At 43.8% G+C, this 18,436-nt stretch overlaps 1 protein-coding gene across 1 annotated transcript in view; it reads left to right on the forward strand.

Moving 5' to 3' along the window:
• The first annotated feature begins 4,221 nt into the window (after positions 1–4,221).
• The window catches only part of large1 (LARGE xylosyl- and glucuronyltransferase 1), a 114,173-nt gene continuing 99,958 nt past the window's right edge, over positions 4,222–18,436 (forward strand). Inside the window, exon 1 of the mRNA XM_018756092.2 lies at positions 4,222–5,767. The gene's annotated coding sequence lies outside the window, so the exon portion shown is untranslated. The remainder of the gene's footprint in view (positions 5,768–18,436) is intronic.

The following is an 18,436-nucleotide window of genomic DNA, read 5'->3' on the forward strand; positions in this document are numbered from 1 at the left end:
TAGTCAAAAAACTCCTCGGTGGCAAGGCTCCGGGGGTGGATGAGATCCGACCCGAGTTTCTCAAGTCTCTGGATGTTGTGGGGCTGTCTTGGCTGACACGCCTCTGCAGCATCGCGTGGAGTTCGGGAACGGTGCCTCTGGACTGGCAGACCGGGGTGGTGGTCCCTCTTTTTAAGAAGGGGGACCGGAGATTGTGTTCCAACTACAGGGGGATCACACTCCTTAGCCTCCCTGGGAAAGTCTATGCCAGGGTACTGGAAAGGAGAATCCGACCGATAGTCGAACCTCGGATTCAGGAGGAGCAATGCGGTTTTCGCCCTGGCCGTGGAACACCGGACCAGCTCTATACCCTCACTAGGGTGTTGGAGGGTTCGTGGGAGTTTGCCCAACCAGTCCATATGTGTTTTGTGGACCTGGAGAAGGCATTCGACCGTGTCCCTCGTGGCATCCTGTGGGGGGTGCTTCGGGATTCTGGGGTTCGGGGCTCGTTGCTACGGGCTGTTCGTTCCCTGTATGACCGGAGCAGGAGCTTGGTTCGCATTGCCGGCAGTAAGTCAGACCTGTTCCCGGTGCATGTTGGACTCCGCCAGGGCTGCCCTTTGTCACCGATTCTGTTCATTATCTTTATGGACAGAATTTCTAGGCGCAGTCAGGGAACGGAGGGTGTCTGTTTTGGTGGCCGCGAGATCTCGTCTCTGCTTTTTGCGGACGATGTGGTCCTGTTGGCTTCATCAAGTCAAGACTTGCAGCGTGCACTGGGGAGGTTTGCAGCCGAGTGCGAAGCGGCGGGGATGAGAATCAGCACCTCCAAATCCGAGGCCATGGTTCTCAGTCGGAAAAAGGTGGATTGCCCCCTCCGGGTTAGGGGGGAGTTGCTCCCTCAAGTGGAGGAGTTTAAGTATCTTGGGGTCTTGTTCATGAGTGAGGGAAAAATGGAGCGGCAGGTTGACAGGCGGATCGGTGCGGCGTCCGCAGTAATGCGGTCATTGTACCGGTCTGTTGTGGTGAAGAGGGAGCTGAGTCATAAGGCGAAGCTCTCAATTTACCGGTCGATCTACGTTCCTACCCTCACCTATGGTCATGAACTCTGGATCATGACCGAAAGAATGAGATCGCGGATACAAGCGGCAGAAATGAGTTTCCTCCGCAGAGTGGCTGGGCGCACCCTTAGGGATAGGGTGAGGAGCTCAGTCACCCGGGAGGAGCTCGGAGTAGAGCCGCTGCTCCTCCGCATCGAGAGGAGCCAGTTGAGGTGGCTCGGGCATCTGTTCCGGATGCCTCCTGGACGCCTCCCTGGGGAGGTGCTCCGGGCTTGTCCCACTGGGAGGAGGCCTCGGGGCAGACCCAGGACACGTTGGAGAGACTATGTCTCCCGGCTGGCCTGGGAACGCCTTGGGGTTCCCCCAGAGGAACTGGAGGAGGTGTGCGGGGAGAGGGAAGTCTGGAGTACTCTGCTCGGACTGCTGCCCCCGCGACCCGGCCCCGGATAAAAGCGGAGGAAGATGGATGGATGGATGGATGGATGGAGGGACAAGGAAACAGGAACAAGGGCAAGATGGTCAGGGAAGAGGTAAGCAAATCAATCCGAGAAGCGTGAGCGAAGAGTAAGGCTGAACAAGGTTCTGCATCTTCCTGTGCTCCGGGCTGTCCTTTTATGTGCCTGGACCCTGATCAGCCGGAGGTGTTCCAGGTTGCCGAGAAGGAGGGTGTGACAAAACCGCTGTAGACGCATAATGTTTTGATGCGCTTTGCAAACTAGCGCCCGTTTATTATTACAAAACATTGTATATACAGTAACTTGAATTTTTAATATAACATGCTTAATTATGAAGTTTTAATTTGATTGTTACTTAAGGGTGACAAAAAAAAAAATTAGCTTCCGGTTAGTAAGGGGGTGGTTTGTAAGTAAGAGTTGTACGTTAGTTGGATGTTCGTAACTTGGGGACTGTCTGTAATGGTTGAAAATAGTCTCATTTAGTCTTCATTCCCACTTGGTGGTCCCATGCATGAAAGGTAAAGCACGGAGGTTCTCAGTTCTGGCTCCATTGTGGTGCAACTACCTACCCTTCTTGCTCAGACCTGCTGAATCTTTGTCCACATTTAAAAAGGGTCTTAAAAACTCATCTTTTCTGGACTCACTTTGCCCATGATCTCTTAAACTCAGGTAAGGTATAATCGTTCATGATAATGCTCGGATCAATCCTTTACAAAGCCACTCCTGCAATGTAATGTAAATTTTTATATGTATCTCCAAAAAAAAAACTACTAGGAAGGTGATTAGGAATCAGTGATATTCTACTAAAGTTTCATGCAGCTACTTGTGTAATGAACGTCGGTGTATGATGTATGGTGTGTCATGCCCCTGGGATCAAGCCGAGCAACCGCACCTGCGGCTTGTCAACCTGGCGAGGTATAAAGGGAGCTCCGTAACCGCACAGGAGTGCGGATTCTTGCAAACACCTCCCTTAGTTGTTTTGCGGATTCATCGCGCACTTCTTGCCCCTTAGTCCTGCTTCGTGTTCTGATCTCCTGGCTCCTGACCCTCGCGTGTTCTACCGGCTTGCTTCGCCCGTGTATCGACCTCTGTGCCTCGAATGACTTTCGCCTTTCCCTGACCATTGTTTTCATCTTCCCCAGCGTTCCCCTCCTGAAATAAAGCCGACTCGCACTTGGGTCCATTACCTTACCTCCTGTCTCCAGTCCATCTGTCTGACATGATGAAGGAAACAAACTAACTGTACTTAAGAATCACACATCTGCAGCTATGTCTCTTTCTCCTAAGGTAATGCACAGATTCTATTTTCCATGAGATGTACGTCGCTTTGGAGAAAAGCATCAGCTAAATTAATAAATGTAAATGTAGATTGCAGATATTCATAATGTAAATGTCATTCCTTTAAATGACATTTACATTATGAATATCTGCAAGTTATGACACCACTTCTGCCATGATCTAAGTTCATGTAATGTGTAAATGTTCATACTCTATAACTTTGAGATCATAACTGCTGAATAACGGATAAACTTTCGCACAGCTACTAACTCTCCCTCTCACTCACACACGCACGCACGCACGCACGCACACACACACACACACACGCACACACACACGCACACACACACACACATATTTTCAGAACCGCTTATCCCATATGGGGTCGCGGGGGAACCGGAGCCTACCCGGCAACACAGGGCGTAAGGCTGGTGGAGGAGGGGACACAACCAGGACGGGACGCCAGTCCGTCGCAAGGCACCTCAGCAGGACTCAAACCCGAGACCCACCGGAGACCAGGACCCGGCCAAACCCGCTGCGCCACAGCGCCCCTCCCACACATATATGTAAATGTTTAATTAAAAGAAAAAAAAAATGTTGTTAGGAATTGTGTAGGAGATTAACTTTATGCAGCTACGCATGTGGCATTGGTTCATAATATGGTGGAAAGTACACTAAATGTCCTTAAAGAATCACGCGTCTGCATCTAAGTGTCGCTTCTGAACACATTATTTCTAGGAGATGATGTACATTGATTGCTTTGGAGAAATGCGTCTGCTAAATGAATACATGTAAATCATGTAAATAAATGTGACGAGATCGGGCGTACGGTTAGGGAATACATGGTCCGTGGGAGAGGTAGCAACTTCAGTTGAGTAAAAATACTTACCTGGCAGGAGAGATGCGAGCGTGATCGAGAGAGTGGTTCGCCCTTGGCGAGGCTCAGCCGTTCACTGCACTCTCCTGCTGTGCGGACCCCTGCGGGTTCCCCCAGGTGCGGGACTGTCGACAGCATAGTGCCTGGTGGTGCTTCGCACTCTCCCCTGGAAAAAGGGGAGAGAAAGAGAGAAGAAAAAAAAAAAAACTTAACCGCCGGAATTTAAAAGAAACATAAAACTATTAGCAAAAGTATCCGATGACATATATGAATATTAAAATAACCCATGGAGATTGTTTTGTCCTGAGTGAGGACTAAAATAATTTGGGAATTTAAATTTACCAAAACCCAAAGTACTGGTGTAACGTACGGCATGTACGGAACAAAGTAATGCGAGTTGCGTGTCAATGGTGTCATTTTCTGCGTTCTCCGAATCCACTCCTAAAACTCCAAGCCGCGTTTTCCCGACTTACCAATGAGTGGGTGGGACCTACGATGCTTAGCAGCCGCGGATTGGGCGGTTGCGCCCTGTCAGGACCAGCGGAGGCTGGGGGAACTGGGAAGGGAACGAGAGGCCGCCTTCAATGTGGAACACACAATCACTGCAGCCCACAGGCGAGGTGTCGCTGCTTGCGCGAGCCGCCTGTGTTCATCTGCGCAATAAAGAGGCCGAGGGGACCGTCATACTCAACAGGAGGCCTTCTCCCTTGGTTTTTCGCGAAGTTGTGGACACCTGATTTACAGCGGTTGTGTGTGCGGCGGACGGGGGGTGGGACTTCTCCAGGCTGAAGGAGCGGACTTGTGACGACCAGCAGCGCCGAACGAGGGAGGAATCTAAATGCAGCATCCCCTCGGAGATAAGCTGCTCCTGTGCTCTTTCGGCACCAGGCCTGTCCGTGCCCACGGGAGCCGGCGATAGGGGCTGGACGCCGGTGTGTAGGCTGCGTCCAGCGGGGGGTCCGAGGAGCTGTCCCACCACGACCGCGGAGCGCCTCAGAGTGGGAAATCGTGCTGTTAAATCGCCTGCGAAGAGTCCTCTCGTTCGTTTAGCAGCAGTAGCAGGCGCGTGAGCTGCGTGTCTAGCTCAGCGCGGTAAACCGTGAGGGAAAACGAGCCTGTTGTCTCTCCTCGGTGCGCACAGGTTCATTTTTAATTTTTTTTTCTTTATTGTGTCTCGCTCTTCAGAGACGGGAATGTCACCTGGTGCTGAATGTGCCGCCTGTTAGCCGGTGGCCGGTGGTGTGCGGGAAGAAGAATATGGACAAAGAGCCGCTTGTTTTGTTGTGAGTGGGAGCCGCGCGCCGTGGATGTGCTGTCAGCTGACTGTCAGATATGTCCCAAAACACAGCGACTGTGCTTAACACTCCCACTTCGCTCCCTTTCACTTTGTGTTGCGTTCACACAGTTAGACCTGAGTGGTGAAGTGCTCGATGTTTGGCAGAATATTGCTACACATTGTTCCCAACTGACTCGGCAGCACTGACACCACAAGTGGAGCACTGAAACTGAGCAGCAGAACTCAGTGGCTCTGGTCTGGAGACTCGCAGCTGAGACAAGGGACTGGCTCGGGGTGAATTCTCGCCACACTTTCCAGTGTGTGCGCGTTGCCAAGGCACTTTTAGAAGTTGTGAGACAATCGGGGCTCAGCTAAGGATGAAGAAAGTCCCCTGCGAATGGCTGCACCTGCTATTTTTGAGCGGGCCGCTAAAGAGGACTGTCTGTGTGAGCCTCTGGGACTGAAGGCTTTACACACACGATAGGACAGGACAGGACAGGCAGACTGCGAGTCCGACAGCGAGAGACAGTATATTAGACTGTCAGCGGGTCTGACAGAGAGAGGCTGACGGACAGTTTGACGTACAAGGTTGTCAGTCTGTCGGTGAGACGCACTGACAGACGGTTTGACATTTTAAGTCAGTCCATCAGAGAGTGAGTGAGGCGAAGGACAAGTTGAAAGACAGTTTGTCAATCAGTCCGAGCGAGACAGACTCACTGACAATTTCACAGACGTTTCCGGAAAAGTGGCGCGTGTCCGACACAGCCATCGCATCGCTGTGCACGACCGGTCCCTCCGAGGACACTGGCAGACACTGGGGACACCAGCCACTGCGCTTAAGGTAGGCTGCTTGTAATGAACTGAAGTCATCATGTGACAGTGAAACGTGTGGTTATCGATACACTGTCCTGCTTCTGTGTGAACTGTGTGTGAAGTCATATACGATGCAGCTGCACATTGCAATATTCAATATTATAATATTTTGCACAAACCCTTTGTGAGCTTCAACAATTATACATTTATCCTGACCTGTGTTTTTGGTATTTACCATCATCTTGTTGTGTCGCATTTTATGATTTTTTTTTATGAACAGCACTGCCCGCTCAGTAGTTAATAGTTAAAACTGCCCCCTTGGTTATTGATGCGAATATAGAAACGTTAATTCATGCAGCTGGCTAGTGTATGAATATTGCGTAAAGTAGTCTTCAGGTCTTTAACATATTGACACTGATTGTCAGTTTGATTAGTACTTTTATTTTTTACACACAGTGTTGTTTTCATACTGGCAAGCGTTCCAGCGCGCACACACACGGAGTCAGAAAACACAGGTTGGCTTTTGTGAATTGTTTGAACAGAAACTGCTCTAATATTTTTTTTATTATAGATATTATTTTCGTGTATCGTTCTGGTTTTTTACTTCAGTTGTTTAGGCTGTATACAGCACAGAGTGAAAAAGGTTGTATTTTTTTTTCTTCTGTGCACTTTAACTAAGGCATTGAGTAACTTTGTGGTGTTCTCACTTTCCAGTGTTGGCCAATGTCAATCATGCTTATTGAAATAATTGATTTAAATCAAAGATTTAAAAAAATGAAATCCTTTATTTAAATTTAATGATTTTTCAGTATATTTGTTTTTCATCAAATCTTAGAAGGTTTGTTTGGTAACGGATCTAGAAGCACTTAAAAATAGCTTTAAATTACGGGAAACTGTCAGCACAAAGGACATGAATGAATAAAATCAATGAATTATATGAATAACGACAAGGACTCCGGGATAATTAAATCAGTGTTTCATCTGCAAGTCAGCTTTAAACAGCTTGTAACACATCAAAAAACATGTCAAAAATTAAATTACACCACAACTTTTGGATAATACTGATATTATAGTCTTTTATTTGCGAACACCAGCAGTTTTAGTCTGTGAATGAACTGTAGTGTTTGCATGTTCTCCCCATGTCTGCGTGGGGGTTCCTCCAGGTGCTCTGGTTTCCTCCCACAATCCAAAGACATGCTGTTTAATTTCCCCCATAGTGTGTGAGTGATCGAGAGTGTGTGTTCCACTGATATTTGGAGGAGTCACCCTTTGTAAGTAGTATATATGGCAGTGTAAGTCACCTTGGTGAATAAGGTATGTGGGCTGATAACACTACATAGAATTTATTGGAAGTCGCTTTGGAGAAAAGTGTTTGCTAAATGAACACATGTAAATGTAAGTATGGGTTACTTATGGCTCACCCAGCTCAAAGTTCTTGTTTAGGGCTTTGAAGAGAAGCACAACTTTTGTCATGTTTCCTGTGCTAATCCTGTTCCTAAATTTAGGCTGGACAAGCTTATATATGCTAAAGACGGACTCTACGTCCACAGGAGACGTAATGTCCGAAATAAGCTGATTGACAGCAGCCATGGATAATGCATCAGTGACATTAACAGAATGTAACAACTTTAAACAATTTTAACATCTTCAGGAATAAGAAAAATATTTTGGTAACATTGCTGTTAAAATATACATTTACTTACCAAGAATGCTCAAAATTAAAAAAAAAAAAATCAAATTTAAATAAGAAAAGCTTATTAAATTGTATAAATCTTATTTAAAATTGCAGACCCTGACACTTTGTCACTGATATGCTTGTTTTCAGTTATGTACATATTTTAATCCTATAGTTTTCTAAGCACACGTTACACATTAGTCTCGGTTAAAGTAAAATGATATAAAGAAAAAAGCTTCCCACCCATTTACACCTTGGGTCTGGTGGCTCTGGCCATTAATGGGTTGTTAAGTACTGCTAATTGTAGAAAAACAGGATATCACCCAGGTTAATTTCAATAACATCTTCCAATTGGCAGGTGATTATTGGGTCATTAACAGACCCCAGTCATGTGAGTCTCAAATGGGCTCCACCCATAGATGTTCGAAGTTTAAAACCAGAACTCCCCACCAGTCTTTTAGAACTGAAGAAGCCACTTGGATGAGTGATGAAACGTATTCAAGAAAATTCATGGAAGTCCAGTTGCCTTTGTTCTTTTAGCTTTGTCTTTTAGATGTAAAGAAAAAATCTGTTTTATAATGAAAAAAATGTTTACAAGTGAATGACCTTGAAGTCTTTCTTCACTGATTCATCTAAGTATCTGAGTATCGGTTAGGTATCTTAATATTAAAGTTGGTCCTGTATCCTCCCACTCATTCAGACTTAGTTTTTAGGGCTGAAAATTTTTGTACATGGCCTTTTTTTTGAATGTTGAAATGTCTTTGGGGGTCACATCTATAGACTTTTTAAATCTCGAGTAGTTACTTATGTAATTTCCACACAATTTAACACTTTTGTTCTTAAAGGAGGGCTGTTAAAGCAGTTATTGCCTTGTGAAATGTCCTCTAAATATACACGTTTGTGAAAATTGAGCCTTTTCTGTATTGGGGGGTGCTGCTGTGGGATGGGTGTAGGGTTCAAGTTGTGCTTGGGGTACCCTGCGATGGACTGGCGTCCCATCCAGGGTGTGTCCCCTCCCTGTGCCCTGCGTTGCCTTGTTAGGCTTCAGTTTGCCGCAATCTCGTTCGGGACAAGCGGTTGTAGACGTGTGTGTGTGTGTGTGTGTGTGTGTGTGTGTGTGTGTGTGTATAAATACTTTGGTACTTTCCTTTGGCAAATGCTATTATAAAGGTGAGGGAAGTGTAAGATAAAAACCACTGTCTTTGATGTAGTATGATGTGCCTCTCCTTTGTGTTTGGTATTTTATGTATTGCTTAGTGGATGGTGGATTAATAAGAAGCATAACAAGATAAAGAGTAACAAACATTAAATATGGAGTTCCTATTATCTGAGCCCATTCTTGGGAAAATTTCCTTGATTTTATGTTTTTAGTCCTTTTTTTTAAGGTTCAGCCATGAAATCCTGGACTTAGAGGTCTAGGGTGCTCCACAAACAGACCTGTTGACTCAGACAACCAAGTGCATATGCGTAGCAGTATGGTCATGCACACAGGTGCACAAACTTGGAAAACCTGTATGTGAAAGGCTGGTCCTCAGACATCTCCCCCGGGCATGAGATGATGTTGCCACTTCTGGATATTGTCGATACGCTCCCTTTATTCCCCTCTGTGGATGCACTCCTTTACCCAGGTTAATTAATGAGAGGACATGCTCCATATCGGAGGTGCTCACGCATGTTTCCTTCTCCTCCAGCAGTTGCTGCTGGTTCATGGTACAATCTGCAGCTCCAGCAGTTTCAGGAGCCTATAAACTGCCACATGGATGCGCATGGGAATGGAGGACATACCTGGAAAAAAACTATATTCCTACCATTCTTTTCCCCAGCATCAACAGTCTTTCACAGCACATGCTCAAACTTTTTTGTTCATTAATTTATTTTCCATTTGTTGTTCTCCCCCTAATTCAGTTATGGTTATTTCATGAAGAAATGAATAGTCATCATAATTTCTACTTGAATTCAATTAGAGTTGGATTTCCCAAGAGCTCGGGCAACAGGTACTGCTATGCTTACAGACATGGACATGTATCCTGAAGGTCCTTCTGTTGAGTCCAGGGAATGTTCCTCAATTTTTACTCACATACACAAGAGCGCTGTTAGATTAAGGTGCTCTGGGCTAAGCTGCAACTAACAAATAAAAATAATTATCTAACCCTTAGAGCTATTTTTTTCATTTACAGGGTTTAACTGTAGAGGATGTCATTACCCAGTGGTTTGCATTCTTGGTGCTGGATGGTTTCTACAATCACAGAACTGCTGATTTGTTGCTGTTTGTCAGATAAATGGCACAGTTGAGCTCATAGTGGGTGATGGATTAGGTTAGCAATCTTAAATTGAGTTACATTAATTATATTATTGAGGAGAAACTGTAGTTATGAATATTAGAAAAACTACAACCATGCTTTTGCTGATAAAATACCATCAATTTTTATTGGGTCATGTGAAATTTAAAACAGAATAAATTATTACTGATCTCAAATTTAAGATTTGTTTAGTGAGATGATTACTTTGATTAATGATGTAGTGAATTATGGATTAGTGTTTTAACGTGGTTTGTATCTTGTCACTTGTTCAGTTAGCCATTCAGTGAAATTAAAGGTTAAAGAAACAATCATACCCTTGCATCTGCTAGGACCTGACACTGAAACTGCTGAAATAGGCATGCTTACATACCAGGTCCAGACCAGTTATTTGTTTATTTAAAAAAAAAAGTATCCTTTGATGGAATTAGATGCTGAAGCTGATGGCTTAGTTAGGAAATTTACCATTGCTCCTGTTGGAGTGGAGATGCTTGATTCAAAGGTCTATGTAGGTGTCAGACCTTGACAGTAGGAATTCAATGGCAGTCTGTTTGCACAGCGCCTTTGCAGTTGTATGGAAGGGTCTATACTGCAGAACCATGGAATTCCAGATGCAGGCTACAGAAGCTGCAGTGCAGTCATTTGTGACAGTTGAACATTAGAAATTGGTTACTTCACCATTTTACAGTGCATAACTGTCATAACTGAATACACAACTGCATTCTGTCAGACACAAGTTTTTCAATTTTTGGGAATGGGAAACTTATATTGTAAGATGTAAATAATTGGCTTAACACTGACACATAGAGTATATACAAAGTTAGGACGATACCAAATAGTGTGGAAAGTATGCTTAAGTTTTGATACAACATAATTTGAAAAGTAACAAAAGATCTATATACAGTAAATAAATGGAAGGAATCCTGCAAGAATATGTTATGTAAAATAGTTTTAATACATGCCAGTACCTAAAATACACACACACACTTTCTGAACCACTTGTCCCATACAGGGTCACAGGGAACTGGAGCCTAACCCAGCAACTCAGGGCATAAGGCTGGATGGGGAGGGGACACACCCAGGACAGGAAACCAGTCCATCGCAAGGCACCCCAAGCAGGACTTGAACCCCAGACCCACCAGAGAGCAGGACCCGGTGCGACCCAGTCCAACCCACTGCGCCACCACGCCCCCTACCTGAAATACAGCAAAACTAAAATAAACAAAGATTGTTCGGACATTTCTTGTTGTATACAGAAGAGATTGAAATATCCATGAAAAAATTATTGTAAATCAGAGTTAACAGAGTCACATTTAATTTTGCATATTTGCAAGTACAATTAATCATTTTGCAAAGAAACATTCATTCCTCCCCCCACATTCAGTTGATCCTAAGTACTGAGACAGCAAACTAAAGATAATGGAAAAGTCATTATTTTGTTGTAGTTCCCTTGCGTGATCAGTCCATTGTCCCATGAATATCGCAAAGACTTTTTTTTTTTTTTTTTTTCCCCCTCCCCACTTGTTGCCTCTCGGTTGGGTTTTCTGCCTCCACTCATTAAATGAATGCTTAGCTTTAAAGACTTCTTTAAAAAGTTTCACTTTCTAGATGAACTCCTGTGCTTAGCACACACTATATCTCTGTATTCCTACATAATACCACCACACTTATTGGATGGCAACTCATTGTTTCTTATATTTGCAGACAACTTCTGTTTGCATTCATCTGAGTTTTGTCTGTTTATGTGTGTCTGCTTCCATCTTCATAAAGTTATCAAAACAGGCATACATGCCCATGCTTTGCTGTAGAAGACACATTAGAAGTGATGTCCTTATGGCCATTGCCTGTTTCTTTTTATCTCCTCAATTCCATCAATGATAAGGGCCTCACACCTTTCATATAGCTTCCAAATTTTTCTTACTGAAGGCCTCTAGATTTTTTTTTCTAGAGATCTGCACCTCCACACCCCACATTATTTTTGACTTGTCCAATAGTAATTTTAGGGTTTTTCTTTACACATAGAAATGTTTCTGTCATGTGCTACATTTGTCTTTTTAATGCCCTGTCTTTAACCTTTTTTTTTAACTCCTCCACTTGTTCTGCTTTTCTTAACAGCACTCCACATTGTTGAATTTGCAGTGCCATGAGTCTTAGCCATTTCTCTTGTCATTTTTTTTTCTTATTTTCAAATTGCCTTTTTCTGTCAGAGTCTGTTCTCTGGTCTTCATGTTGACTTTTGCTGACTAATTCAAATGAAAGACTCCAGACACAGTTTCAAAATTCACAAACATGCCAAGACCTTCACAGCTTTTTATGTGTGTAAATTGTATGCAGTGTGAATTGTCTGGGTGATTAGAAACACCGCTAAATGTGTATGTCCCAGAACAAAAGTGCTGTTGTTGCATAATGGTAAAAAATTTTTATGCATAAAATGCCCATAAGAAAAGAGGATATTCTTTGCTTTTCTCTGATATTCGTCTTGGATTTGAAGTTAGATTTCCTGAGCATACAGATATAATGAGCTAATTTTAACTAGTATCCCAATACTTTTTGAGCGCAGTGTAATATGGGGAATATCTGAAGAAAATCTGCAGTCACATGACATATTTACATACACACTCAAAATAGGTGCATACAATCAAGTATGGTATGTATGTTGAGTATGTATATAAATAAGTCATGTGACTGCAGATTTTCTTCAGATATAATTTATGTGTACCCAAATATAGCTGCAGTCAATCACACATGGTGCAGCTTCTCAAGAATTTGTTAGTGATAGCCATGGTACTCGGTTTTCTTTTTTTTTTTTTTTTTTTTTTAATGTTCAGATGTCTAGTCTGGACTCAGACAACACTGTAATTGTTCCTAGATGAGAGGAATAAATGCCCTTCTCAAAGTTTGAAGCAAAGTAAATTTGGAGGGATAACTAAGTCTACATTGAGACAGACATAAAGAATTGTTAATGTGCTGAATTTTAAACAAAGTTAATGTTTTTAAGTACAGTACTTTGTTCTGAAATTTTTGACACATGCATAAAATCACTAGTAGCTGCAAATGGTCCCATTGTTTAAAATCATGGTTACGAGTTTATGGCTGCATGAAGCAGATGATAACTGAATGTACGTTTGTAGTATGAACTGGGACAGTAGAATTGCAGTTGAAACATAAGGTCCAGAAGTCACTCTGACTGATAAGGGCCAGTCTGGGGAAACACACACTAAGATCTGCAGTGCATAACCCTGAAAAGCACGTCTCCAGGTAGCAGTGTTTCCCAAATAACTGAAATCGTTGATTCCATTCGCTTTCATGTGTTCCACAGTCTGGTTTTTGTGGAGGAAGAGCCACATTTTCACAAATATATAACCGTAGCAATGTATGCCCTTCCTCAAACTGTGTTTCACTGCAGAAGCCTTCAATTTCAGTGTAAACAAATAGAGGATACAAAGGGAATTCTTGGCTGAAAGTAAATTATGTTCAGAAGACCATTGCTAACTCCACAATGAAGGACTTTTCACTGTTTCAGGGTAACAAAGTATGACTCCCACACGTAAAGTATCGAGGTTGAAGTCTGCTAGATTGAACACAAATCCTGTTTAGTATTCAGTCTCATCCCCCACCCCCTTGGTTTTTGACAGTTTTTCCTCTATTCCTCCTATATAGTTTTTACAAACCTGTAGGGTGGCGTTGCAGGCAGATTGAAGGGGGTGCTTACATTTTTAATTGACTTCTTAAAACAAAAAGGATGTGGAGTGATTAAACTTGCAATGAATTTCTGCCATCTTTGGTGACTTCTCAAATGAATCCAGACCTCCCCTGCACTCCTTACGAAATAAAACCGTGGGATCGCTCTTAGCATCATGTGTTCTGTTTGCTTCGTGAGCCTCAGGCTCTGTCTCCCTCCGATCACTGGGGCTGACTAAGGACAGTGACACATCCTCAAGGACACGCTAAGCGGCTGTTTAGCATTCCCGCTTCTCTCCCTACTGTGCTGTCTGTGTGCCTGCCTGCAAACGAGTAAAGTTTTCTGCCAGGAGCAGCTCTGGGGGAACCAGCTGCACTGGACACAGACGCAGGATGAGGGTTAGCCTTAGCTGGGGGGGGAGGAAGGCGTTGATGGGTAAGTGAGACCATGCCATTTGTCCAGGAGAGAACATGTCACCCTGTAGAGGGTGCACCAGGTGTCTGCTCCTCCACTAGCCACAAATACAGACTCGTGGATGCTGTCCAGCTGTCATTTCCTTCACTGCCAGTCTGCCTCAAATGGCCACTTTTAGGGATGATGTCCTGTACCATTACACAGGTTAAGAGAAGCCTTTCCTCCCTTCCCTGTTTGTGCCCGTCTTAACTTTACAGGGATTTATGACTTTAGCAGGGTGACAGTGGGTAGTTAACCAGCAGACTACTCTATTATGCCTTTGGCAACGTGTGTGTCGTTTCTATGTGTGCAGGTAAAGTAAATCCAATGCACTCTAGTGGGGATTCCTCAGGCCAATATGTTAATCACTGCAGGACTTGTCTTGTGAATCAGCTGCTATCCATTATTCTTATTTTGTTTCCTGTGATTTGGGCCTTCCCTGCAATATCACTGTCTCTCTGCTTTCTTAACCCATATTTTCTTTCCTTCCCCATTGTCCTCGAAGTTCCGCAGGGCTTCAAAGATGGGAAGCACTCGGAAGGTTTTGCCGCTTTCAGTGTGTCCTGCGCTGACACTGTGATGTGGCTTTCGCATGATCTGACTGTTGACTAGCAACTGAGCTATACTGTAAAGGCTAAGTGTGTGGATGGCATTAGCAGCCTACCTCTTAAAATGACTGGCATACTAACAAAAAGAGGCTGACATACATTACGGTGTGCACCCAGAAAATGGCAACAAAAAAGAGCATTTTCATCAGCGAAGGAAATCTCTTTTCTACAGAACCTCGGGAAGTGGAGGATATATATGAGTCTGTCAGCTGTTCTTCTGACAATTCCCATTTTTCAGTTCTTCCTTTGTCAGAATGGATACAGACAGCACTACCAATCCATGGGTGATGTTGATCAACAGCTGAGAGATCTGCCACTCAGCCTGGCTTTTTCTTTTTTTTTTTTTTTTTTGTTGTGGCGAAAGAGAACTGGGACTGGGCCATTTTTGAAAGATGAATGTATTTACTGTATGTCTGCAGTTGAAGGGGAGAGAAATTAGTTTTTATTTGGTTTTAGTTTTGACTGAAGCCACATCTGAGTTCTTGAATTCAACTTCTCAGCATCACCCTGCCCTGTTTGTGCTGGACTTCCTTGCAAAGACATTCTCTCCGAATTCAAGCCACTCTGAGTCTGAAGCCTCCAACTTCTTGATATCACACAGATCCACCGCCTGCTTCCTAGATCCGATCCCACCCTCACTCCTACAGACCATCTCACCACAACTCTCCACCTTCATCGCTAAGATAATCAACTCCTCACTCTCCTCTGGCTGCTTCTCATCTGTCTTCAGAACTGCTCTCATTTCACCTCTGCTAATGAAACCTTCAAAACTATAGGCCAGTCTCCCTCCTCTCTTTTCTGTCTAAAAATTTAGAACGAGCGGCCTGTGATCAACTTTCTGAATTCCTCACCCGGAACCATCTCCATGATGGATATCTATATGGATTCAAAGTTGGTCATTCCATGGAGACGGCATTCCTGGCAGTGTCTGATGTTCTCCAGTCGGCCAGAGTGGCCTCCCTCTCCTTGGTCTTTATCCTCCTTGACCTGCATTTGACACTGTCAGTCACCAGATTTGACTCTCCTCTCTGTCAGCTTGGGATCAAAGGAACAGCACTAAGATGGTTGAGTCCTACCTACCTGACAGATCCTATCAAATAGTCTGGCAGGGCTCCTGTTCTTCTCAACTGGTGTCCCATAGAGCTCGGTACTGCGTCCTCTGCATTTCTCGATTTACACCTCCTCCCTTGGCCTTGTCGTTGCCTCCCATGGTTTCAAATACTACTGCTATGCTGATGATACCCAGCTTTTCCTATTCTTTCCACCTGGAGCATCAGACATTTCCGCGCACATCACTGCCTGCGTTTCAGACATCTCTGCATGGATGTCTGATCACCACCAACAACTCAACCTGTACAAAACGGGTCCTATACCTCCCAGCTGGCCTGTCTTCCTGTCTTGATCAAACTGGACAACTCACTCATTTTGCTTACCTACTGGGTTAAAAGTCTGGGAGTGATGATTGACTCAAGTCTCTCTTTCTCTCAGCACATCGAAGCCACAACCTGGACCTGCAGATACATCCTGCATAACATCCGCAGGATCCGTCGTTACCTCACAACCGACTCTGCAAAACTACTTGCCCAAGCCATGGTGATATCCTGTCTGGACTACTGCAACTCACTGTCTGGCCTTCCTAATACTGCCAACACACACCTATAGCTGATACAGAATGCTACTGCCCAAGTTGTGTTTGACCTGCTGAAGTGTCTGCATGTATCTCATCTACTCGTTTCTCTATACTGGCTTCCCACAGCTGCCCAGATTAAATGTAAGACCCTGGTTATGGCCTACGAATTCATCAATGGAACTGCACTTTCTACAGGACTTGATCATTTGCTACACGCCAGACAGACTGCTACGCTCTTCCACATCTGCCTGCTTGATAGTCCCATGCACGAAAGACAAAGTACAGAGGTTCTCGGTTCTGGCTCCATTGTGGTGGAACGACGTACCCTTCTCGCTCAGAACTGCTGAATCTTTGTCCACATTTAAAAAGGGTTTTAACTCATCTCTTCCAGACTCACTTCGCCCATGATCTCTCAAGTTCATGTAAGGTATAAATGTTCAGGCCCGTAAGGTATATATGTTCATGATCATGCTCGGATCAGTCCTTCACAGAGCCACTCGTGCAATGTAACATAAATGTTAAGATGTATCTCAAAAAAAAAAAAAAATTAAAAACTACTAGGAAGGTGTAGGAATCGGCGATATTCTAGTAATGTTTTATGCAGCTACTTGTGTGATGAATGTCAGTGCATGTTGTGAAGGAAACAAACTAACTGTACTTAAGATGACACATCTGCAGCTATGTCTCTTTCTACTAAGGTAATGCACAAATTACACACACACACACACACACACACACACACACACACACACACACACACACACACACATTTTCAGAACCGCTTGTCCCATACAGGGTCACGGGGAACCGGAGCCTACCCGGCAACACAGGGCGTAAGGCCGGAGGGGGAGGGGACACACCCAGGACGGGACGCCAGTCCGTCGCAAGGCACCCCAAGCAGGACTTGAACCCCAGACCCACCAGAGAGCAGGACTGTGGTCCAACCCACTGCGCCACCACACCCCCTATGCACAAATTATTTTTTATGAAATTTCTGTTGCTTTGGAGAAAAGCTTCTGCTAAATAAATAAATGTAAACTGATTTACAGCTTTTTTTCAAAGCAATTTGCAATACAGGCATCTCTTGATTTACACACTCTTTATTGAAAATTTTGTTACATCACCTCTTTTTTATTATGCAATTTTTGATTTACAGAACAAAAAATCAGCACAACAGTTTATTTAAAGTGTGTCCAAAATAAATAAAAATCATATGCTGTGCGAGTGAAGCAGTAATGTAATGTAGTTGGCATATCTGCATCCTGATCTCTCTCCCTGTTGGTATGTTAGGTAGGAGTTTTGCTTTCAGAGAGTGGGAACTGCACCAAATTCCACAGGAGTGTCTGTCGACCATATTAGGTGCATCATGTAATTAAATAATTGAGGAGACAGTAGAGCAATTAGCGGGAAAGGTTAGTTTTTGGTTTTTTGGGAATGTGTGCACATTTGTATTGCTTTTTGAGATGTATGTCACGTTAGAGAAAAGCATCTGCTAAATTAGTAAATTTAAAAGAAAATGTATTTTATAGAGATGAGCGGTTTCAGTCTGTGTGTGTGTGTTTATTTTATATTTTGCTGAAACCATGGGTTGATAGTTATGTGGGTGCTTTGCAGTGTTGTAGTGATATTTGAGAAAATTGGTTTTGGGGTTTTCGAATGTGCTGGGAGCATATTATTTTTTCCTCCCACGTTAACTAATGGGAAGTAGGCTTTTGGTATCTGAAATTTTGATATCCGCATCATTTCCATTAACTGGTTAACAAATTGATTGGTGTTTGTATTAAGATACTTAAAATTACTTACCTGTTCATGTTGCTGTGTGAATTTTACTGGAACAATGCAGGGTAAGTACCTTGCTCAAGGGTAGGAGCAGGAGGTGAGTAACATACATAGGTCCTTTGAGTTCATAGGTGATGGCTATAACCACTAACCCAGCTGTTCCAGTTAGAATAATCATTTGCAAATTCAGAAGGGTGCTGCATGATTTTGGTCAGTCACTATGGAGGACCTGCAGAGGAGCTGACCAAGCAACACAGCCTTGTCCCTGAAAGGCTCTTCATTTAGAGGACTGAGAGGGCTATGCTGTTGAACCTTTGAGAATTGTTCTGACATCCTTCATTCAAGCAGATTCCTTTAAAAATGAACACATTTAAAGCTTTGAAGATCATCCCAGCCCAGGCGAACTACTAAGAGAATGCATAATGTAATGGCCAGCAACATTGTGAACCATTTGGGTCGAGTGACAATAATTGGGTCTCTGGGTTTGCAACGCAGAACTGGTCCATTTGCGATGCTCCAAAGGGTCTGGTTTTTTAGTTATGGAGAGCGTGAGCTATGTCACGGCATAATGTG

The sequence above is a fragment of the Scleropages formosus genome, chromosome 24 (assembly GCF_900964775.1).
Source record: "Scleropages formosus chromosome 24, fSclFor1.1, whole genome shotgun sequence".
Lineage (NCBI taxonomy): Eukaryota > Metazoa > Chordata > Actinopteri > Osteoglossiformes > Osteoglossidae > Scleropages > Scleropages formosus.